This window comes from Amphiura filiformis, chromosome 19, assembly GCF_039555335.1.
Source record: "Amphiura filiformis chromosome 19, Afil_fr2py, whole genome shotgun sequence".
Classification (NCBI taxonomy): Eukaryota; Metazoa; Echinodermata; class Ophiuroidea; order Amphilepidida; family Amphiuridae; genus Amphiura; species Amphiura filiformis.
The window spans coordinates 15,521,366-15,545,964 of record NC_092646.1 but is presented as its reverse complement, the minus strand read 5'-3'; the positions used below and the strand labels follow the sequence as shown (position 1 = coordinate 15,545,964).

Here is a 24,599-nt window from a genome sequence, read left to right as displayed (position 1 = left end):
TGAGCATGATGAGAGAGAGAAAGTCATGGTTGAAAATCTAATTCATTCTGGTGCTGTTTGGGTTCAGACATTTTCTGGCGGCAGTGCTTGGGGAAGTATCTGATTCTGATATGCATTTGTATAAAAAGCTGAAATTATGATGTAAAGAGTTACAGTGACGTCAATGTGCTGCAATAAATCAATATCATGGGCAAGATTCGATTCTGGTATGCATTTGTATAAAAAGCAGAAATTATGATGTAAAGAGCTACAGCTGACCTTTTACAGTGACATCAATGTGCTGCAATAAATCATGGGCAAGATTCATCAAATTCATCCTTAGATATAGAGGTTGTGCATATGACGTATCATACTGTAAATACGGCGGACTGTCACAAATGTGTCAAATGCATTCAACAAAAACATGATTGCAATCTACCACGACAATTCATCTCACACACATAACAAATGCACTACGATGAAATAGGTTGATTGAATGGACTGCACTGCGCCATGATTACGGTGAAGGACACCAGTTCAAATCCTTTGTTTGAAACCAATCGATAAAAGCATGCAGGGCCTCTATAGTGTAAGATATCTTAAATGGCTGTATCAACACCCTGTACTGAAAGCTAGGTGTATAGCCCATTCCTGACCGAACCAAAAATTAGAATATCTGGGATCGTAATTGTTCGCAAAAATGTTTTTCCTGTTTGTAATTTGTATTGCATAAGTCTGATATGTTCCAAAAATGAGCCTGACAAACTGTATAAATCATTGTTTAGCGCAGGCCTTCTCAATTAGTGGCACACGCGCCACTTGTGGCGCTTGGAGTCAGTCAAAATGGCGCACAGTAATTTTAATAATATTTTCACATAAATCTTGAACAAAAAAGGTGTGAAAAATACCCAATCTGGGTCTTTAAAAACCTTAAAATCCAGGAGCTTCCAGGTGCGCTGCCCCCAGGACCCCAATAAAGCACCACTGAACCTTACCCACTTTGCACACGTATGGAAGGCATAATGTGCAGTAATTCTAAAATGGATATTGAAATTATTGCACATTAAGCCTTCCATACATGTGCTACCTCGCAGAGTCCTCAATGGCTCCCTTGACATATTGGCATTTCATGATCACTAAATTTTCCAGTTGCCACTTTAAATAAACTAGTTGAGAAGGCCTGGTTTAGCGTCATATTTTGTGGGGAACTTATATTTTTAACATTATCTAAAAAGATAATGGACCAATGGACTTTGGAGCTTCAGGATCAGTGGCGTAGCTGGGATTTTTTCCAGGGGTGGCAAGCCTGTATGGGGCGGGGGCCCAAATTCACCAAACAAAAATTTTGCCGCCCCTTCCTCAAAAAGGTTGACCCAATTTTTTTTTCGGTTGTTTGAAAAAGTGAAGAGAAAAAAGGGAATACAAGGGATAGCGACTTACATTGTTCAAATTCTATCCGCACCTTATATCGTTGGCCTATGGATTCTCTCTTTCTCTTTCTTTTCCCCTTTTTCCATCTCTCTCACTCGTTTATTATTTTGCCCTGCGCTAGGGGGGGGGGTGCCAAATTAGGCATTACATACATACATACATACATAAAGGTATTTATATAGCGCCTTTAAAATTTATCAAGGCGCTGAACAAGGAGAGAAAGGATGGGGAAAAAAGAAACACAGTGGAACAAGAAAGAAGCTAACTGAAAAGGTGAGTTTTCAGTTTCTTCCTGAAAACTGGAATTGATGGAGACTCCCTGATGGCTTTAGGGAGTTTGTTCCATTCCCTCGGGCCAGAGACAGAGAAGGTATTTAAACCAGATCCTCTATGTGCCCTAGGCTGACTAAGCAGGGTCTTATCGGAAGAAGATCTCAATTCTCTTCCGGGAGCATAGGCTGAAAGAAGCTCACAAAGATAATTGGGGGCACGGCCCTGAGAGCACTTGAAAACATAAAGCAGGAGTTTAAAAAGAATTCGGTCCTGGATTGGAAGCCAATGTAATTGAATGAGAAGGTCGGAGGTACCAGTTGAGCGAGGGACAGAGAAAATCAAACGCACAGCACGATTTTGCAGCTTCTGCAGTCTATTTCTTTCACCTTGAGTGATACCATAGAGGATTGCATTGCCATAATCAAGTCGGGACAGTATGAGAGAGCGAACAGCATGGTGACAGGTATCCTGGTCAATGAATTTACGGATGCGGTAAAGATTACGAAGATGGAAATTGACAGACTTTGTGAGGGTGGTAATGTGGTCACGATAGACATGGTGGGATCAAATATGATTCCCAGATTCGGATGGAATTGGAGGGCTCGATGATGACTGAGCTGCTCAAATGAAGCGTAACATTGGAAATGGAGTTAATGGCACGAGGGATGCAGCAGCAAAGAATTCAGTTTTTGATCATTCAACTTGAGTTTATTGATTGTCATCCACTTCTTGATATCTGAGATACATGCAGACAATCTGGATAAAGCTAGATCAGAACTTCCAGGAACAGAAGGATCAAAGGCAGTATAAAGCTGTGTATCATCTGCATATACATGGTATCTCAGATGATGATGAGTTATGATATCAGCGACAGGTTTAGTGTAAAAAGTAAATATGAGAGGACCCACAACTGAGCCCTGAGGAACCCCAAAATCCACAGATTGCTCATCCGAAAGGGTGCCAGGGGGGAAATTGCCCCCTGCCCCCAGCAGCTACGCCACTGTTCAGGATAATACAACTTGGGTAGAAAATATCTTAAAAGCAAACTGGAGTTTCAACCATGAGAAAATTACACATTAAAGCCATCATTGCACAATAAACCATAATGTGTGATCATATATATTATGAAATATATAAAATGAAATATTTTAATATTATGAAATATGTTAATTTTTTCAAACCTACCTTAATTTTTGGTGTATTTGTAATGTTTACACCTGTCCGAAATTACACCAAAATGGAATCGGCCAAATTTGTTGTGTTTTTTAGCTCAACAATGTCATAATTATGACCGGCATTAAGTCCCACATAGAACTCCACATTAAATGGCCAAAATAGCTAGTGGGGGTTCTTTCACTCTACATCTTTATTTTGGCCTAAACTGGACAGAAACCCTTACTACTAATATTATTTCAGAATTTTGGGTGAAGAATGACAAAATTGAAATTTGACGGAAATTATACATTATGGCTTTAAAGAATAGAAAGTCATTACATGTAGTTGATGCAACCCATCAGTTAGGCCAAAAAACAATTGTTTGCTTGTCCTCCACCGACCGACAATAATCTGGAAAATCTGGAAAGTGGTTTTTGTTTTGTTTTACTGTACAAATGAATATCGACCCTAATTTTGGAAATTCCAGAAAAAGGTTTTTTTCTTTCAACATTTTTCACCTACTGAATTTTTTTTACAGTTTCTACACACTTCAAAACTGTTTTAAAAACATGAATGAAGTGGTATACAGTAGAGAAATATCCCAATTCACAACTATTTGGGCTATTTATTAAGCTAATTAAAGGCATACAGTCATGTTTCAGCTATGACCTTTATTAGAGATATAAAAAAATCCCGATCAACCCAATTCTGAAAAAGTTGTGGAGGTCAAGCTAACTATATTTTTTGCCTTACCTTTTGCTATAGACAGTATACACCTGCAAAGGTAGTTCAAAGTCAAGTCAATTACGGTGTATAGGAAGAGAACAAGTCTGATATAGAGCTAAATATTTCACCTTTTTAAGCTGTATTTCCTTTTTCAAGTACTTCCTTTATTTATAAATATATAGAAAGGATGTATGACTGAAGAGGTTCATCAGGTCTGTTGATTAATAAGCTATTTAAGGTTTTTTTGTCAAGATCAAAGGAAAAAGCTGACAGTTTTACCAGAAAAATCTTCTGGCTTTCTCAAAAACGTTGATGATGTTTTTGTTGGAGTGGGAATCTTAACCGGATGTTATTGCTTTACTGAAAGTACACCTGTCTCCAACATTGGTCTTGAGTAGAGGATCGAAGATGCTACTTAGAAAGAATGTTCCCTCATCTCTGTTCATGGTGTTGTCTTCTCTCTTGCGAATCCATGCTGATTCCTTGACCCATCTTGTCTAGAACTGGTTTTAGTTCCTCGAGGGGGGTGTATGGGAAGCGCAATTGGCTGCAATGAAATGAATGTCAGAGAGGGCCTGTCATGGTCCACTCGGAATTAAGTGCTAACTTTGCCCTGCTGTTTTCTTCCTGCTTAAGATTCATGCTCCAATCAAATGGATAAATAACATCATCAATGAGAAAGCCAGAAGATTTCTAGCGAAACTGTCAGCAGACAAACGTAAAAAATAGCAGAAGAAATGAAATATTTGCATTTTTTTTCATATATTGCAGACCTTATTGTACAGATTTAATATTCAATTACTTATTAATTTATTAATTTACTGAATTACGCAATAACTGCATGTCTGGTTTGGGGCTATAGCATGCAAAGCATTTCACCTTTTTGGGGCGCCCGCCTTAAGCGGGCGCACCTTATTGGCATGACTTTGTGAAAAGCTTCAAATTTCACTCTTGCTAGATTTACTTCGCAATTGTTTTGCTAAAATTATGCCCAGCTTAGAAATAAAACCACAATTTGCTTGGATTTTATTTTATTATTGTTTTCTGATATGCACGGGATAAAATCTTGTCGTATATTCTTTGTTTAAAATACAAAATTAATGGACTTATAAAAACACCAAATAAACCGTGACCTTTGTACCGGGCTTAAACCAGTTTACCGCCTCTTAGAACCCGATAGAGCGGTGACCAACACTATGGACCACAATAGCCTAATCTCAATGGCATAGTCCAATAACCTCAAATAAACAATCATAGTGCAAAATTTGACCTAACTTGCAGAGTATGAATTTTTGTACCCAAAGTTTCAAAGTCATTCAATGAATGTACAAATGTATGTTGTATAGTTGTATAGTTGTCATTGTTTAATACGCTGCAGCATGGTACAGTGTATGAATAGGCATCTTATCAAGATCAAGATAGTGATAGTGACATAACAATTAGGCCTAACATGCTTATCTTACCAAGGTCTTATCTATCTGCATGGTGTAATTGAAAATTATGGTGTATTATTGTTTTAAGGATGAAACAACTGGCCAAGTTCTTTTGCATGGAAATTAGAACAAATTACTATACAAGCTGTATCAAAAAGTTTGGTACCCAGCAGTTTTATAGTTATTGAAAAGCCTGTTTCTTTCCAAATGCAATATCGGGCCCCCCTTAAAATGATAAAATGATCAGACCATAAATCTTTTGTGACTGTTTATGACATTAATCAACAAATTATGCGGATCCTAGATGTGTCGAGGATGTTACATTTATGAACAAAACGTTACGTTTGTATTTTCAACATTGTTAATCATTGCTACGTGTATGTTAACAAATGAAAGTTCTGTAATTTTGTTAAATTATTCAATGCTAAGTATTCTTTTGGATATCATCAAATTGTAAATTTGTCAGATTTTCAGTGTGTTAACAACTATGTATCAAAGATGTTATGTTTATGTACAAAACATTAACGTTCTTATCTTGTAAACATTGTATACCCATAGCTACTTTTATGAAGAATGAATGTTCTGTAATTGTTTTTTATCCTTCATCTGTATTAGATTTTCAGTGTATTAGCAAGTAGAAGCAATATCATCACTACAATATGCCCCAAAAACAGAACTCCCCCACCCCACATAATGGCAAATTGACACGACAGCTTCATTCCAATTCAATTTATTTCATCCAAAACGATCCTGTGATACACCTTCCCCAATCAAACACATTTGCATTTGATCTTCTTCTACTCTTCCCTAAGTAGATCATTATAATATCAAATCTAAACACCATGCCATGGAATTCACCATATCACGTTCAAGCTCACATTGGGCGCCCCATTCCTTTTTTGAAGGAATTTTTATTTAAGTTGTCAAAATCCCTTGTACATGTCAAGTTACTTCCCTGTAGCAGGCTTATCTTGCAGCCCTGATTGTGATGATTTTAGGCCAGCCTATTTTAAACATTTTCATATATCCCAGTATCAATCCCATGATACACCATTCAGTGGTACTGTGTTAAGATTAGAGGTTAATAACTGAATATGATTTTGTTTTAGTGCAAATAACAAAAATCAGTGCATGCGCCCTTTTTTCACTGGAACTATAGACCTTTAAAAACCGTAAGAAATCAAACAATGGTAGTTTTTTGTTCACAGCAGTGAACATTTCCCCCACTTGAACCCATATCTCATATGCACAGTTTATCCCTTACATACACTGTGTCTTGAATAACTATTGTAGCCCATCAACCTTGTGATTATGAGGCTAGGAAATAATTCCTAATGCCTCATACCCAGGTTTGTATCCCTTTATAAATCCGGCCCCACATGACAAGGACTTTTTAGCACATCTTATCTTGTATTGAGACAATGGCAGCCAGGACTATTTTTTGCCTTTTTCTAAGCATGTTTACTATTGGATTGAGCCCTCACATGATTATAATAGGCTTTACTGATTGGTGGGTAAGGTCAATGCTATTGTTTATTTTGTGATAAGGCTGAGCATATTACTGCATATATGAAAAATACACTGCTATTTTGATACAGGCGATTTACTCAATTCCTTCTACCTGACAAAACTTAATTCCTGTTATCTACCCAGTAATGTTTGCATATCTTAATTGAATCCCAAATAATTATTGGGCCAAGGTTATTATCTGCATGGTATATTAATTGAATTTCAATAAGCCTATGATAGTGATAATGAGTTTCTTGCTGGCTGGATGGAGAGAGGATGTAGGAGTCATTATGCCTCAAATCGCTAATTTATTGTAAGATCAGTGCAGAGTAGGTTAGATAATTATGAAAATGGAAGAACAAATTTCTATACACCTGATCCGTGAACTGTGTCTTTTTGAAAGACTCTTCTTGTTCACAATTGCTACCAGTGTCCAGTCATGGCTAGCAATGTAGCAGCTAAGTTACCTTCAAGTCAACTGCGCACTTACAACTGCTTGCGCATGCTAGTCAAATTATCAATCCGATATCAGCAATCGCTTTCCTGATAACAAGGGAAGTTACGTCACAAAAAGAAACCAATACGCTCCTAGCGATTGCCTAGTGTGATATGCGCACTTCTCCCTCCCACAAAAAAGTCCCAAAATATCACAATTTGTGAGCATAGCATGCAAACAAATCAAGTCAAAAGGTCCAAATTTTTGGGGAAAATTCCACTTTTCACAAAATTGCCCCACCCATTTTGGAAAAAAAATCCACTTTTTCAAAATCAGCACCTCCCTCCTCCCCCCCCCCAAAAAAAAAACACCTGCAGGGTACCACCATTGCATTATGGGTACAGAGGATAAAGTCTGCAGTCATGATGGAATTGACCTATTTCCTTCAAAAAGGAAGAATCAGCCCTGTCAAGGTGCTTGTTAATAGACATCATGTGCAGATAAGTCTAAAAATATTATATTGAAGTCATTGTTTGGAGGATATAATCAAGGTATTCAAGAGTATTTCAGGAGTAAATGGAGAAAAGCATGAACTTCTAAAAAATAAGAAGTATGGTGGTCATTAAGTGTGCGCAAAGGATGGAAACCTATTTGAGGGATATTAAAGTAGTTAATAATGAAAAAATAAAAATTTTGAAGAAAAAAAAGGGTCTCAAACCTCTCCACATTTTAGATTCTTGTTACAAATGTTGGGTCAACAATTCGCAATTTTATTTGAACTTTTTTATGAAGATCATGACTGAGGTCGGTCAGCTTGACATGTAATGAACATTCAATACACCATGTATGCATGATGAACTTATCCAGAACAAATATTGGCCCCTTGTTGATTAGAAGTAGCCCCTGGTTTCATGTTGAATGAAGTGAACCAGGGGCCATTTTGTGTAAAAAGGAGTCCCTGGTTCATCATTTCTTATTTTCACCCTTGCCATGTATACAGTATTATGAGAAAGATGTTTAATTCATATGATCAAACTATTAGTCGATCATGTACAAACCTGAACAAAAATGAGTGACTGACAAGTGGCATTTTTGATGAGTAAGAAAGTAAAACAATCATTGACATGTTACATTGACCAAATGCCCTGATTTGTTCTGTGCTGATTTGCGTCATCATGTTGCCTTATTTGTAGGCCTATGAGTCGGAAATATTAAAGTCTAGCCAAAGTATGTGGTAAGCTTTGTTTGGATATAAGTATCCTGCCTTCCTGGCTATATTCTCCAAGCCTTGCCATCTAGATTTTAAAAGCGAGTGGTTTATCACTCGCTAGCATATATGCGTGGCAGGTGGTTGAATTTTCACCAATACTAGTAATCAAGTAGAGCTGCGGTCTTAAAACGGTATTGATGTATCTATAAAAATGCGAGCAAAGCGTGCTAAAATTTGTGATTTTCTCCTCTTGGAGGGGCACAGAATCGATTAAATGACGAATTGGCTGATTCGATGGCTGATTTTGAGAGATTCGCAATGAGTGATATTTAGTGTCTATGGCAAGTGGAAAAACGCTCACTAGAAATTTTTTTTAAAGCGAGCGGTGGCGAGCGAGCGATCACTTGCCTCAAACAGCAAGGCCTGATTCTCTAGGATTGTGTTATTCCATTTATAATCCACACTACATTATCTTCCACACGGAAAGTATGAATTTCAAATGGAATGAACACATTAGGCAGCTCCAGTTGAATTTTACACACCCTTTCCGAAAAGTTCAACTTGAATTTTCCACAGAGGGATGGTGAGTTTCAAATAGGGTTGAATATGCTAAGTCCTTTTGAAATTCATTCTCCCCTGTTTGTTTGTTTGTTTTGTTTTTCACTCAGCAAAAAGGTGTTGTATTTTTTGCCAAGTGGAATGAATCCCTTTAAATGAAAGATATCAGTGTGCAACACTGTCGCCAGACACCATTAGTAATTAAAAATTAAACACAATGACTTTTCGACTTTTCTCAGGGCTATTGAATTTCCTTCTTGGCTACTAATATCAGAAAATATGGCTACATTGTAGATACCCCAGATGGCTATCAGGGAACATTGATCTCTTATGTCTACCCCTGGTATCACAGCACCTTTTCAAATTGAATGACCCACTGCTTCCTCTTGGATGCTGATGTTTTTAGCAACTGGTCATTTATAATTATGCAGAAGGAAGTATTTACCACAATACCTGTTGAGTGTATTAGCCTGCCCCCTCTTTCCTATTGATTCCTTTATGTGGACATCTTCTTTTCCTGTTGGCTTCAATATCTCTTATTTATGGATAAGAAAGAGGGGGCATGATAATACTTTCAATAGGGATTGTGGTAACCACTTCCTTCCACACATATATGACCAGTTGCAAAAAATGTCATCTGCGTCAGCAGCCGACAAGAAGCAACAACAAAGTTGGTCATTCAATTTGAGAAAGTACTGTGATATAGCACTTGTTCAGTACCTAGTATATAGCCATGACAACCCCTCTCTGACATTAGAAAATCCACCAGTCCTAGCTCGGCACTACGCGCCTCAATGGCCGCTTTGCAGCCAGCGCGCTTCGCACACACCCCCCTCGAAGAACTAGAATTAGTTCTACTGTGATACAGCACGAAAATTGTTATTGAGGTATGTAACAGTACCTTTAATTAGATTTGTTTGAGAACTTTTGAGGTATAATAATGTATGGACAATTCTGATGAAATTATATGCTGCTTTGAAGAACATTTTCTGTAGACAGGACTTTAATTAATTTTTCCAAAGCAGACATGATCTGCTCCACGGGGGCCAAAGGAGGCATTTTTCGCCAGCCCATACGCCAGCCCATAGGGCTGGTATCTAATTCTGAGATAGGATTTGTGTACACTAAAGATTAGCTAAGATTATAGCCTTCTTCTATTGGTATGAATTATTTTTTTTACTTCTTATGGTGGAAATGTTTTTGATGTCTGCTAATTCGATTTGCAAGGAAAAGAAAGTATGTTTTGCCGTTTCAACGAGCTAAAACGATTGAGTATTGCCAAAGTTATGTTTGAATTAATTATGACTTAAAAAGTTATCATAGGTTAGGCCTACACATATAAACATAAACTTGTTCAGCAATCAGCATATCAAAAAAATGACATGGTCAACAATTAGTAATTAGCGGGAATGATCAATGGAGCGAGGTCATATCAGTGGACTACTGAGCATAGCATGATGTTTGATTGCCTGTGAGTGCATAATTGATATGTTGATAACAGATCTAATAATGTTGTAGAATCAAAATCTTCATTATATGGACCACATTGAAGTCAAAGTAATTATCTATCCTATCCTGTATCGTTTTATGGATAAAATTGACTCAAAATGAATGTTATTGATGATATTATTGCTATCTTTAACATCAGTTTTGTCTTTTCAACGGGAAAAATCCGATGGAAAATTAAGTTTTTAGGGGCTAGCTATAATATTGAACAATATATCCCACATTTTGACATGCACTTTTAGAAAATAAATAAATTATTGTCTTACTTTATAAATCATAAATACTGTAAAATGACACATAACTAAAGTGAGGCCACTTTCTATCTTTTTTATTTGATTCATAAAATTACATTCAACAAAATGATTGAAGACTGAGAAAACACACAATGCAGACTATTACAGAATGGAGTAGGTAAGATGCCATGTCCATAGCTTTGCAGGAGTTTCGGACTAACAATCAACACATTCACAAAATACAGTTTAAAAGTGAAGATTGTAGTGAATGATCAGTCCTTTATCATGTGCTTGCCACTATCTACTTTATAGTAAACTATACATTGCGAAATAATATAAAATCATTTTAAAATAAAATGAGCATGTAAGTTGAGTTTACATAGCGAATTAACTAACAACTGCAGTGTATTTCTTGATTTTAATAATAAGCATGGGTATAAAAAGCAGTAAAGACAAAAATACAGAACAATTTGGAGTAATGAATTAAAGAGTTGACAGGAGTTATTATAGAGTTAATGCTTTTTGCTGTTTCAGTGTGCATGTTCTCACCATTGATGGTTTGGTGAACTGTCATGTAACATGGATGTAGCGTGATCCTAAAAAATGCCTTTCACGGTGACCCAAACTATTTACAAGACCTCTTCTGCATTGAGGCTGGCCTTCCCTTTTAAAGGGAATTTTATTTAAATTGAGTTACTATAATTATTAGCTTCTAGTAACATTAGGCTATCATAATACTGATAACACCAAAGGTCTAGCATATTTGGTTATCAAGTTATGAGGTTTTGTGATGTGTATTTTCTTATGTATTTTATTGTTTTTGTACTATATATTTGCCTTTATCTCAGTTTCAAATTTGCCGCCTTTGGCCCCCGTGGTTCAGATCATCTCACAAATTATTTTGCCTTTGAAATTACCATGACCAACATTATCTTTTTACAAAAACAGCGAGAATGCCCATGTGGAAAAATATTGGGACTAAATATTGAAAATTATCAATTGTTTTGGGCCCCTTCTTTGAACAATTGCTCTCTGACTGGGGTTAATTGCCTATTACTGTCCATGACTGAGTGTATGTCATAATTTTAATTTATTTATTTCATATTTTGTATGTATCAGTCCGAAGGCAAAGAGGTTTTTGGAATTTGTCATGAGTTGGAAATTCAGTTTTCTTCATCAAGTATGCTTTGGAATTCCTGACATTTTTGAATAAATGTGATTGGCCCTCTATGGCCATGATGGGATGGGAGGGGTACAAACAATTTGTGTAAGGTTTATTCCTGGGGTTTCATTCTATTGAGTTTCATCATCACTGATTTACTTCAATTTCCACTTACTGTAACTCAATTAGTTAACATGGCAGGTGCAATAACTATGGTTTGTGGTTGCTGCTGCTTAGAATAGAGAAATTAATGCTGTGGACAGTGGTGGCACCAAAGGGGGGGTCATGGGGAAAATTCCCCAGTCAGAACTCTTTCCCTCCTCCCGTTCCTCCCCCAGTAAAAGCCCAAAATTATGAAAATTTTCACTTTTTTGCGGCAATTTTGCGCAAAATTTGTTGGTTTTTCCCCCATGAAATTCACTTTGCCCCCCAGGCCCCCTCCCAAATAAATTCCTGGCACTGCCACTAGCTATGGATTGGTAACTGTCTGTAAATATAGTTTGATCAGCTCGTAATCGGTGGGAATTGTTAGGCTTTTACCACTACGCCGAAGAGTAGACCAACGTTAAAAGTGATATTGTTGACCTGTCTTGCCTATTATGTACATGTTAAAAATAGTTCACAAAGTATAGGACTTGAATTGATAATTTGTGATGCTTCTGGTAAGATATCACAAGGCCGATTATGAGCTGATCAAACTATAGTGTCAAAATTAAGAAAACAATAATTGTTGTGTTGCTCTCACATGAAAATTTAGCATAGGGTCGAGCTGGCGTTTTTTAAATGTTTTGTTTTTGATGGTTTTTCCCTCCTGGTATACCAACTCAGCCATTTTAAGCCTACACTGAGACATCGTAATGTATGTTTTTTAAACTGTAACAGGATAATACATTATTGGCTGTATTTTCTACCCAATGGTAACAGCCAGAAAAACATTGACCCCTTTATTCTTGACGCAAACATACTTGAAAATGTTGTAATATCCACGATGTATACTGAAATGTCAAGACATCAAAGCATGTAAAGAGAATTAAACTACTGAATATGGTTCAGCAACAAATCTGATTAACCATAACAGCCATAAATACCACAAAATACCACAATGAAAACCACTGCGCATGCGTGAATCCCAGGGTCTGTGACCCTAAGTGCTATATGCTCACAGAATCGCTGCCCCGGGTAGCGTTTTCTGTGTGGCTACCGGTCAGTGATTGTGTGCTTGGCATGCGGGTCGCAGGTTCGAATCCCGGGGGTACCAAGTGACTTCTTTGTTCATCTTCTCTCCTTTTTCGTTTCTTCTGTAACTTCCAATAGCAAAAAGCAGGGTTGGATGTTAGGGTTAAGTGCCCATACCTATTTACTAGGCAGTGCGGAGCCTTCCTCAGTCAAGCTGCATCCACAATGCTTAAGCTCAAATTGAATAAGGGTTTCCCCATCCAGGCTGGGTAAAGCTAGCTGGGCACTGGCACTTAGGTATTTATGCAAAATTGATATTTCTCAATTTTGTTCACCAAATTTTCTAACTTCTTTGATCAAAATCAAAGGGAAAAACAGATCCATTTTTTTTAAATGGGGTCGGGCGGGTAAGGGCATCACAACAATTTTTTTTGACATTAGGAAAGACTTATGAAACATAATTTCTAATTATATATGTGTCCAATCTAGTAGTGAGTCAGGAAATGAATTTATCCATTTCCTGAAACATTAATCAATTTAAATTTCTAGTCTGCTCATTCTATGAGGTGTTATATTGGGCTACCGGTATTCCATTTAAAATCCACACTACCCCTGTGGAAGATTTAGCTTAAGTCTTCCGCAGTGGGAGTATGAGTTTTGAATAGAATAGACAATTGGGTAACTTTGATTAAAAATACTCACTCCAATTGAGGAAGATATATATAATCCTGATCATGCATAAAAATGTTCTCAAAATTCAGCCAAATCAAATGTACTATTATCAAGAAAGACCAATCCAAGTTTCTTTAAATTTTATTGATTTTACCAATATATACAATTAATTAATGCAGAAAAGTGCTCATGTACATATAAAATGGCCTAATATTTCAATACAAATTCTTCACAGCATTTTTTATTTTCTTGTTTTAAGTGTTCTTAGGCCAAGAAAAAAAATTGTTTGGTTGTCCTCCACAACCTTTATGTGGTAGGAGTAGGCAGGGTAGGTGGGAATTTTGTTAATTAAAAAAAAAAAAATTGATAGTACAAACACTACATGGTTCTCAAGAGGGCAAACTATTTTTCCCTCGGTACTGGCTATGGGCCCCTCACCCCGAACCTGAGGGGTGATAGGCCAGTAGCCAGTACCAAGGGAAAAGTAGATACCCTATTTCCCAATATAAACCATGTTTTATTACACCAAACTTAGCTATGGGGATGAGGTTGTCATGTAGATACGGAAAACTATCACACGGTGAAATAGGTTGTGTCGTTTGCGATTGACAAATAAAGTGACATGATTTGTTTATTTATAAGGTGTAATAATCAAAACTGCATAATATAGGCCTTTGAACTTATGAAGCCTAATAACATTGTGAATAAGGGTATATTTCATTTTTACATCACTTCATTCATGCGTTAAAGTAAAGTGGCAAGTTTTCCATTTACTAAAAGTCAAATTCCCTGTTAGTCTTTTCCATTTTCTAAAACTAGCAGAGTCTAGGGAAATCTGATTTTAATTTAATAAAAATGTAGGTTCTGGAACACTATGTATATAAATATCCAATATGGGGAGTATCGTTACTATCGTGAGGCAAAGGCAAATAAAAGAATTAAAGAAAATATCAGTAAAATATCCCAATTTTCCTAGTCCAATAGACTTCCAATTCCATGATATTTGTGTTTTTTTTTTTTCATTTTCCATAAAATGGAAGACTTCCTTGTCGTGTCACTTTACTTTAAATCAATTTAAAAGTGCAAACTAACTGTTTTAAAGCATGCCTTTAAGATGCACATATTCTGAAAGGAAAAAAACACCTTTTCAGGAATGTCAAAATTAAGGTACCGTATTGTTTGTAATAAACGCCCGGGGGCGTTGCATTTTTCCAAAAAGGGGCGTTTATTGGAAGTGAATTGTCAGTGAAAAAAACGCTTCAAAATCGTGTTCAATTCCCCGATGGTGCTCCTATTAAAAGGAGGGATTTACACTATACATGATGGCGGAGACCACGGAAAATTATATTTTTGTGGGGAATACAACAAAATTACACCTGTAAGTGCATGGAATTAGTGAAATTCTACCATAATTAGGCAATGAAATGGATGGGAGTTGAGTCATAATAGGTTTGGCCATTCAATTTAGCGATCGTGACTGACATGACTGATGCAAGTTTTAAGCTTACCTACACGATATGTCATGGAAATGTTCGCATTTTTGTCAATTTTTCACAGAAAAATTGGAGGGGGGCGTTTATTAGAGGGGGAGTGTTTATTACAAATAATACGGTATGTATTCATGTGACTGTAAAGACAAATGTTTGTCTAGTTTTCAAAATTTGATGGGGGCAGGGAAGGACAACCAAACAATTTTGTTTTGCCTAATTAGACCTAGTTTTGCATATTTGCATGCTAATTAGTTAAGCAACTAGGCTGTTTGATATTAGTATTCAATGCATTTTAGCAGCCAATCTGTCTCTTGCAGCATTTATTGTTCCTATCCACAAGTGTATAGTTGAAAATGAGAAATCCAATGTTCGTATCCATTAGACCCAGGGTGCACTCAACTTTTGAAGTGGCAGGGTGTGCAGGTTGCAATTTAAAACTAGGGGTCTTTAGTTGAAAATTTTGATGCTGAAAATGGATGGGGGTCATTGAGTGCAAAGCCCCTAAAATTGGGGTCATTCAGTGAGGCCTGGACAATTTTGGGCCCATAACAGTGACGAAATACAAAATGTGTCAAAAAGCGAGTCTAAATTGAGTAAAATTTTGACAATCTAAAATCCATTCAGAACCATCTAATAAGTGTCATTGGGTGACATCAAAACAAAGAAAGGGATCATCAAGTGAAAGGGAGTTGAAAATGGGGGTCAATATGGCCACACATCCCATCCTCGATTTGCAGTGAGTGCACCCCTGGCCATCAGCTAATAATCCAGTTAAGGAAGTAACAATATAAAATCACACACAAAGATAAATGAAATAATGATGTATTGCTCATGATTGAGTCACAAATGTAGCATATGGGACCTGCCCATCAGCGCTAATATACAAATATGTGTATCTGAACATCTTACAGTCCAAACTCATAATGATGGGACCAAGCATTGGCCAGATAAGTAAAAAAATCCAGATGTGGGATAGCAAAATATTACTCAATATGGGGTAACAACAGTGGAAAATGGTATTCATTCTTCTAAATGCATCAGAGCATGGCAAATGTGTCAAAGCATTAAACATAAGTATTCCTATGAAGATCACATGTCCGGATAACAGAGAGATCTGTATAAAAGATGTCCGGATAAGGGAAGTTAGACTGTAGTTTGAATTGAGTGACTTAAAGGAGTATTTCGTGATCCTAGCATCCTCTTTTTATGACATTTTCAGTAGATATCCACGAAAAAAGCTTATTCCCAAAATTTCAGTTCCGATTTTGCGTTTGTGAGTTATGCATGATTATGTGTATTACACTGCTCCATAGACAATGTGTTGTAATTTCGTTCTGGACGAATTAATCTGCAAGAAATATTTTCCATAAACATTATGTAGACAGAGGTTTTCAGTGATATAAAAATCTCAACTTTTTTTGAGAAAAGTGGGGGATGATGCTGTGGATCATGAAATGCCCTTTTAAGAGTACAAATATTCCTGTGAAGATCACCCAGCTGAATAACAGAAAGAGATAAGGGAGGTTAGACTGTAGTTTGAATTCATTGAGCTTGAGTACAAGTATTCCTATGAAGTTCATATATACGTCCGGATAACAGAGAGATCTGTATAGTAGATGTCCGGAGAGGTTGGTCTATAGCTTGAATTGAGTGAATCTCTACAATGGACATACCCATGTCACTCTAGTGTCGGCTATGACGGGAAGATACCACTATCCTGCGATGGGAAAATACCACTGTCCCTATGTGTAACATAGTTCACTGCAAAAAGTTTGATGCACGCCGTAGCAGCAACGGCTACCGTGCCTTGGGATGTACAAACTAAGTCCTTAACACTGCCCTTGCCCATGTCCTCTACTGCCTGGCCCAACCACTCACCATTAGTACAGGAATACTGCTCTATAGAACACTGGTGCTTCTTCCCTTGTACTATTTTACCCTGTACAACCAGTAGACTTTTCGAATCGGGATGGAAGCATATCCCCTTTGGCTTTGTTGCACTAGCCGTAAACAATACTCGACCGGATGCTATATCCATGACGCTTATCTTCTCAGCCAAATGATCGCTCATAGCAACATGTACATCATTGGTCGCTATGGACCATGGGTGGATGGGGGTTTTAAGGATTTTAATGACATTTCCGTCAGCGGGGTTGAGCACTGAGATTTTAGATGTATCCACGTTGCCTACCAACACTATGAACTTGGTTGTCACGGCAACACTCATAAGACCGTCATCTTGTTGATCGGAAAATAAGTATTTGACCCCTCGCTTGTATCCAGTTTTGAAAATTGTCGTCTTCTCCTTACCAGTTGCAGAGTACATATCAACACCAGACTTGTATGCTACAACAAGTAGCCCACTGGGAGTAATCGCAATATCCTGTGGCTCCTGGTCACCATCTATAGCAAAGCATACTTGCTGTTTATACTTCTTGCTAGCCTTGTGAAACCCAAACACACGTATCTGATACATGGTGGCATCTAGTACCGCGATAGGTCCGGTTGGCGTAGCAGCTATACTTGATGCACCTTGGAATCTCCCGAATCCGTCTTTGACGGCCAGACGGATAACCCTAGAAGTGTCAGCCCTAAACATTTGACTGTCCTTTGCATTTATGACTATTTTATGTCTGCCTGCATCTTTATACCGTACAGCTTTCGGGGAGCCAGGTTGTTGACCTTTGACCGGCTTGGGTTTAGTGCTAGGTTTGTCTTTGAGTTTAACATTACCATTACTACTAAGCAGCTTTTCTTGCAGCTTTTCTTGTCTCTTAATAGTAGAAGAAGTCGGCTCAATAATTTGCACTTTCTTTTGTCTTAAAAGTTTCGGTTTAGCCATATCATCGACATCGATATCAACAGTGGTTTTGCGTCTTTCAGACAGAACCTCAGGCGCTGTACCTTGCAACTGAACTTGAATAGGTGATATGTTCGCTTCATAATTATCCGCTGGCGCATTTTTGATGAGTATGCATTCTTGGGATGCAGACATGGCGGCTAGATTGGGGTTTGATAAGTTCCCCGATAAGTTTTTCATGCTATCATGTCTTGTTAGTCGCTTACTAGGTTTGATCAGCGCATGGCTTTCATAAGACGACTTCTTCAGTTTACCAACTTTGATATCACCAGGAGCAGTCTTTGAAGTAAAAACAGACACTGTCACTCTAGTGTCCAGATTCTTCAGACTCGGCGGCTGTTGACGGCTTAGCGTTTGCACTTCCGACATAAAGAAAAGTTGGTGCGTTATGAAATCCTGGTCGCTATCATTATGGGTTTGGTTGATAGGACTAGTTGTAATAGTTTCAGTTAGTTTGGCAATTGCTGTATTGACTTGCCTCTTCTCCCTCTCGATCATATCAAATTGCGGCTGTTCATTCTGATGTAGCTCTGCGATAATCCGATCTTTTTGCGCGACGACGTCTTGCACCAGCGATTCCACACACCTTGTGATCTTCTCCTCCTCAATTTTAAGAGCCGACTGCAGATTAGCTTCTCGTTGAGTTAATCCACTTAAAAATCGCTCCCAATTGTTCAAATCCTGTTGCAGATTCTGCACAATGCCAACCACCTTTTTCTTATGTCTCAGGATAGAGTCTTGTAGTCTTTCCACTTTATGTGACCTGTGGTGCTCCAAGAAGCAAAACTGACAGACCAGCATGTTGCACGTGGAGCAGAAGAGACGCATCTCCTCGCTTTTATGCGCGTCGCACATGCGTCCCTTTTTGGCATGATGACTGCTATGCATCTTGGGATTGCCAAATGTTACTTGAGACGTGAGACCCATCTGTTGCGGTATAACCTCGATATAGTTGTAGTTTGGGTCCGCTGGCTGACTATGCATACCAATAAATAGTAGTGCACGACTCCGCAGAGAAGAAGTGCATCAGAGTGTGTTTCTAGATGTTTAATGCCAAAGCGCTCCAGTTCCAACCAGCAGCAACCACCGGAACCACAAAGCTGATAACAGCTTCCGGGCAATCTGAGCGCTTGTAACGAAGCGTCTAGATAGGTATCGCCCTTTAACTTGCAGAGAGACACAAGTATATATGTGTTTGCATTAATCAAACGCAAGTGGAAACGACAGATGAAGCGTGTACTTGCAGTGACGTACAAAAATAGACTGGCTAGGTTGTGTCTTAGACACGTAATGACCTCATTTGAGCGGGAGTTGTGAGGAGAAGGGGGATTTGGTGAGGTTCAACAGGAAAGGAATCATTTCAAGTATAGGAAGGCAGGGGATGATTACTCACCATGGCAGAGATGAATGCCTACCCAGCATGCATCAGTTCAAAAAATGGAGAGGGTCATGGAAAAAACACAGAAATAGCTTTTTCATTAAAAAATAATTAGAAAATTAATTTTAAAATATTGAAAAAAAAATCAAATATTTAAAATCAAATAAATAATTTAACAAAACCTGAGAGCTAAAAATTGTTATTTAATTGTTTTAATGGATGTGATAGCAAAAAATCCTGCATGGTGACTTCCATACATTCTTTAAATATGAAAATAACTTTTTATAATTTTTTAACATTGAAACAAAAAACAGAAAATTAAAAACAAAATAAGAAAAATATTTTGTCTGGGGTTTGAGATAAATGGTTGCAACTTGCAATATTGACTTATAAGGCTAATGAAAGTCAAGTCCCGGTTTCCTGTTCCATTTTTTTTTTTCAAGATTGAGTAGGTGACTTTTTCATTATTCATTATTTTCTTGGAATATATTCATTAACTTTCATTATTTGAGCCGTCTACTTATGGTCATGTTTTGTATACTGGGCACCTAAAAACGGTGGCTTTGTTGCATTCTTACTCATCAAGACGTGTTTACATGCATGTAGCTTGTTTATTTGGTATTTATTATGAGCTTGTTTAGTACTATTTTTTCCTTAGACACTGGTCTTTCAATTTCTGAAACAAAAATTTATGATTTTCATTTGTATTAATTTCTGTAACTCGTTAAGTCTAATTAGTCAGGGGTGGCTCATGTGGTGGAGGATCATGTGGCGGAGGATCACAATGCTGTACAATGGTGATCCTCCGCCACATGATCTTCAATAAACATTATTGATGGATTTCTACTTATCTGTACTTGATCTCAGCCAAGTGACATCATATTTAGCATTCATTGCCTCAGTATGTGTTAATTAGACAATTAAAAATGACTAATTACTTGTTGCTACACAGGCGGTGGTGGAAGCGATATCATCATTTTTGACGTCGCCATTGGATTAACACATAATCATGAAATCTTCACAAACAATTCTAAATTTGTTATGTGGTGTCAAAGCAAAATTATCTTACTCTAAAACCGTTAAATGCGACAATGTACCACACTCTAAGTATGTTGTTTTTCAGTTTATAACTGCTGACCGTGTATTTTGAATGGGGCTGTCAGCCTTGTATTTTCGCCAGCCTCGTACGTCACGTGTCGCGTGTCCTATGCCGCCTGTTGCTACATTAATAAAGTTTGTTGCCCTCTATGTATTTGAATAGGGATTTAATGTAGGCAACATTCAAAAGGGTGCTATGGACAAACGAAACATGATAAAAGACTCAAATTTCTTAAGCAGACCTTGGTTGTGATCCTCTTTACTTCAGTAAACTAAAAACTAGTAAAACAAAGAAAGTTTGCGACAAATCTGATAGAGCGCCCTCATGCTTACCTTTGATCCAAAAAGTCCATTTTTACGAAAACGCTTTGTCAAAACTGGATTGTTGAGCTTATTTTACATCTAGTTACATGCCTCAATCATGACCGCTAAAAGTTCCATATGGCTGGGTGGGCAATTAAGTTAACTATATTAAACATGTGTTAAAACTTTACATTATCAAAGTACGTCGAGGGGTGACACCCTAACTGAATTAATATTTTCATTCTTATTTTGCTTGTTACACCCTGTATATTATATGGGTCACCCTGTAAAATGACTCCCATTGTATTGTTTCTGAAATCGTCTGAGTATATGCTCTCAGAATATATACTTTTATTGGGTTCTAATGTAAACTTTTGAAATTATAGTACCAAACCTGTAAAAGCATGTGATTTGTTTGAAAAATACACATGCTACGCAACTGGTGCCCAACATAAAAAACATGACCTGATGGCAATTTCCATCTTTGCCCGGTAGTGTATGTACGCGTTGTAGTTTGCTCAGGACACATACATTTTAAATTGCCCACCACATTTTATATAGTACAAGAAAGCCATTGAACAGTGTAGCGGTTCGTTCAAGCATATCGATAGATCAGTCTTTCACCTTTGTTGATAAACAATGATGTCAAGTGGTCTATAGCAATGTTCCATGTGTTACCAATGCATTCTGGGATAGCATTATTTACCGCTGAGATTACACACTGTCCCAGCCAGCCTTGTACATGCATGCATAGGTCAGTCAAAAAATACTGACATCTCTCATTAAGTTATGGTCAAATTATACTTGCAATGGGCTATTCCATTTGATATATGGCATACCTCTGTGGACGATTTAAGAAAGGTCTTCCACAGAGGGAGTAGGTTTTTCAAATGGAATTGGCTAGGGTTAATTATTTTACCCCCCCCCCAACAGTAAATAGCTTTACCTCTGTCTTCCGCTAGTGAAGTTAGTATTTCAGATGGAAGAAATGAAAGACTTTAGCTAAATCTTCCACAGGGTGAGTGTGAATTTCAAATGGAATAACCCAATTTTGTTTTACTGGTGTTTAATTTTTTTTAAATAGTGATCTTTTGAAAATTATTTGCATTGAAATAGTTTTTTTGTTTTAACAAATTTGGAAACATTGCATTCTACTTGATTTCCATCATGCTGTGAAATATATAATTCTGTAATAAACATTTACCAAATTCAAAATTTTGTGGCAATTTTAGAAATCAGTTGTAAATTATTGTAGCACAAAAATGAATGTTGAAAAAACTTGTTATAGTTCAAATATCTGTTTTAAGTAACAACCCACTATATAGATGCACAATTTTTCCATACAGATTTGCACAGAATTTGAGCCTCATTTTAGCTGAAAATTACCAAAATTCTGTTAAAATCAAGCTATTAGAGCACATAATTTCTTTCCTTAATTACACAACTTTCCAACTCCCCCTTGTGCATACGCACAGAGAATGGGGGATACACATGCCTGTACCCTACTCTGAATTCTATGACAAATTGTGCAGTATGCCTTAGTCACATGTCAGTTTTAATTTGTATATGACAATAATTAGCAATTGAAACTATAGTTTGATCAGCTTGTAATCGGCGGGGCTTTATTTATATAACATAGCGGATTAATACCAATATTTTTTATTTGGAAAATTGTCATGTGAAATCTCGCCAGAAGTATTACAAATTAATATTTGAAGTCATATACTTTGACTACTTTCTTTAACACACAAAATATAGACAAGGCAGGTCAATAATATCCTTCTTAACATGGGTCAACTTTTCGGCGTAGTGATTAAACCCTAATAATTCCCGCCGATTACGAACTGATCAAAGTATAGACAAGGACGAATAACAGCCCATTACTGTGTGTGCTTTTAGTAAGTCTATTTCATATAAAAAAAGTTTGTCTCAGAGAAATATACAAAAGCAAAAGTATCAAAATACATTAAGAAGAATTGAGAGAAATTAGCACAAAAAAACAACAACACTCAACCATGAGTGGCTTTGCAAATATTCTGTTTTCCTCGGGGACACATGTTTTTATGTTACCAATGTCAATGGGCTATTCCAGTTGAAATCCATACACCCCCTATGGAAGACATGGCCTTAATCTTCACACAAGGGTATGTAGCTTTCAAATTGAGTCACCCATTCAGGTAACACCATTTGAAATTCACACTCCCTCCCTGTGTGGATGATTAAGGTCATGTCTTTGTATGAATTTTAACTGGACTAGCTCAGCAGCTGTCGTTAACTAAGCACTCTAAAGTTCCTGAAAGTTATTTATATAAAAATATATGAACTTGAATTTCTTGGTGTGAACTTGTGATATGAACTCGAATTTGTGTATATTCATTCGTTCATTCATTTATTCCATTTATACATTCATTTCAATAAATAAATAAATGCATTTCAAAAAGAAAGAGCCATTGGTATCAAACTACAGGACCAAACTAAAATAAGGTGCCTATATGTGACCCGTTCTGACAAAACTAGGATCAAGTCGCATTTTTGACATTTCATGATTTGAATAAAATTGTAAGCACTAGAGCTTAAAATGATATCAAAATTATATAAATAGAATCAATACTATTCAAGATATGGATAATTTTGTAAATGATACCTTGATATTTTTGCTAAATTGCTATTCTGAGTAATGGGCCAATTAGTTTCCTGCCTTACAAAAGATTGAATAGGGATTATTATAGTTCAACTATTATATTGATGAAATAAACCTCTTTTTAATGAGTACTTCAAGGATTTCAAACTCCACTGTGTCCCACAGTCAAATACCATGAAATTAGGAATTCTAAAATTTGATTTTTTTTATGGGAATGTCATCTTTAAAGGCCTATAACTCAAAAATATGTCTGCCGACTTGTTCCGGGTTTTGTTGGAGCTGGTCACATATGGGTGTCAAAATGGTCCAGATTTTGACGACAGTTTTATTTACATCCTATATGTTACTGAACATTTTCATTAAGACTTTGTTGAAACAGTATGAGAAATTTCATCTTTCTAGTCCAACAAACCAGTACTCACTGCAGATGTTTCAAAGTCTTGCAGACTTCTTTATCAATTGTTGTTGTGACGATCTTCTCTTTACTGCAGATGAGCTTGGTTGCTTGGTAATACAGTTGCCAGTTTGTTTTCCCAAGAAGATTAAAGACTGTATTGTCTCTCGTAAATATCATCAATAGTAATAAGATGTGATGGTATTACAACATGTTTTCAAAAGTACCTATCCTCTGTCATTATCAATTATGATTTTGCTACTATTTTGTAAACAAAACATTAATATTAAAAAGTTTGTCACCACTGGTAACTGACTTGTTTACAATTGTTGTTTCCTTTTTGTTGTTTTCAGGGAGCTAAGTGCCAAGGATCATGAGATTGAGATGCTGAAAGGTGTATGTGATAGACTGATGCATGAAAGGTTCCAAGGAGGGCAGACTACAGAGGCAGAGGCTAGGAAACCAACAGGTAGGGTTAATAAGGACTATGAGATATAGATGCTGAAAGGTGTATGTGATAGACTGATGCATGAAAGGTTCCAAGGAGGGCAGACTACAGAAGCAGAGGCTAGGAAACCAACAGGTAGGGTTAATAAGGACTATGAGATAGAGATGCTGAAAGGTGTATGTGATAGGTTGATGCATGAAAGGTTCCAAGGAGGCCTCGAGGGCAGACTACAGAAGCAGAGGCTAGGAAACCAACAGGTAGGGTTAATAAGGACCATGAGATAGAGATGCTGAAAGGTGTATGTGATAGGTTGATGCATGAAAGGTTCCAAGGAGGGCAGACTACAGAAGCAGAGGCTAGGAAACCAACAGGTAGGTTAATAAGGACCATGAGATAGAGATGCTGAAAGGTGTATGTGATAGGTTGATGCATGAAAGGTTCCAAGGAGGACAGACTACAGAGGTAGAGGCTAGGAAATCAACAGGTATGGTTAATAAGGACTATGAGATATAGATGCTGAAAGGTGTA

At 37.1% G+C, this 24,599-nt stretch overlaps 1 protein-coding gene across 1 annotated transcript in view; it reads left to right on the top strand.

Moving 5' to 3' along the window:
- Positions 1 to 24,086, top strand: part of LOC140140966 (centrosomal protein of 162 kDa-like) — a 65,593-nt gene extending 41,507 nt beyond the window's left edge. The window contains exon 7 of the mRNA XM_072162733.1: positions 23,977 to 24,086. The gene's annotated coding sequence lies outside the window, so the exon portion shown is untranslated. The remainder of the gene's footprint in view (positions 1 to 23,976) is intronic.
- The last annotated feature ends 513 nt before the right edge of the window (positions 24,087 to 24,599 follow it).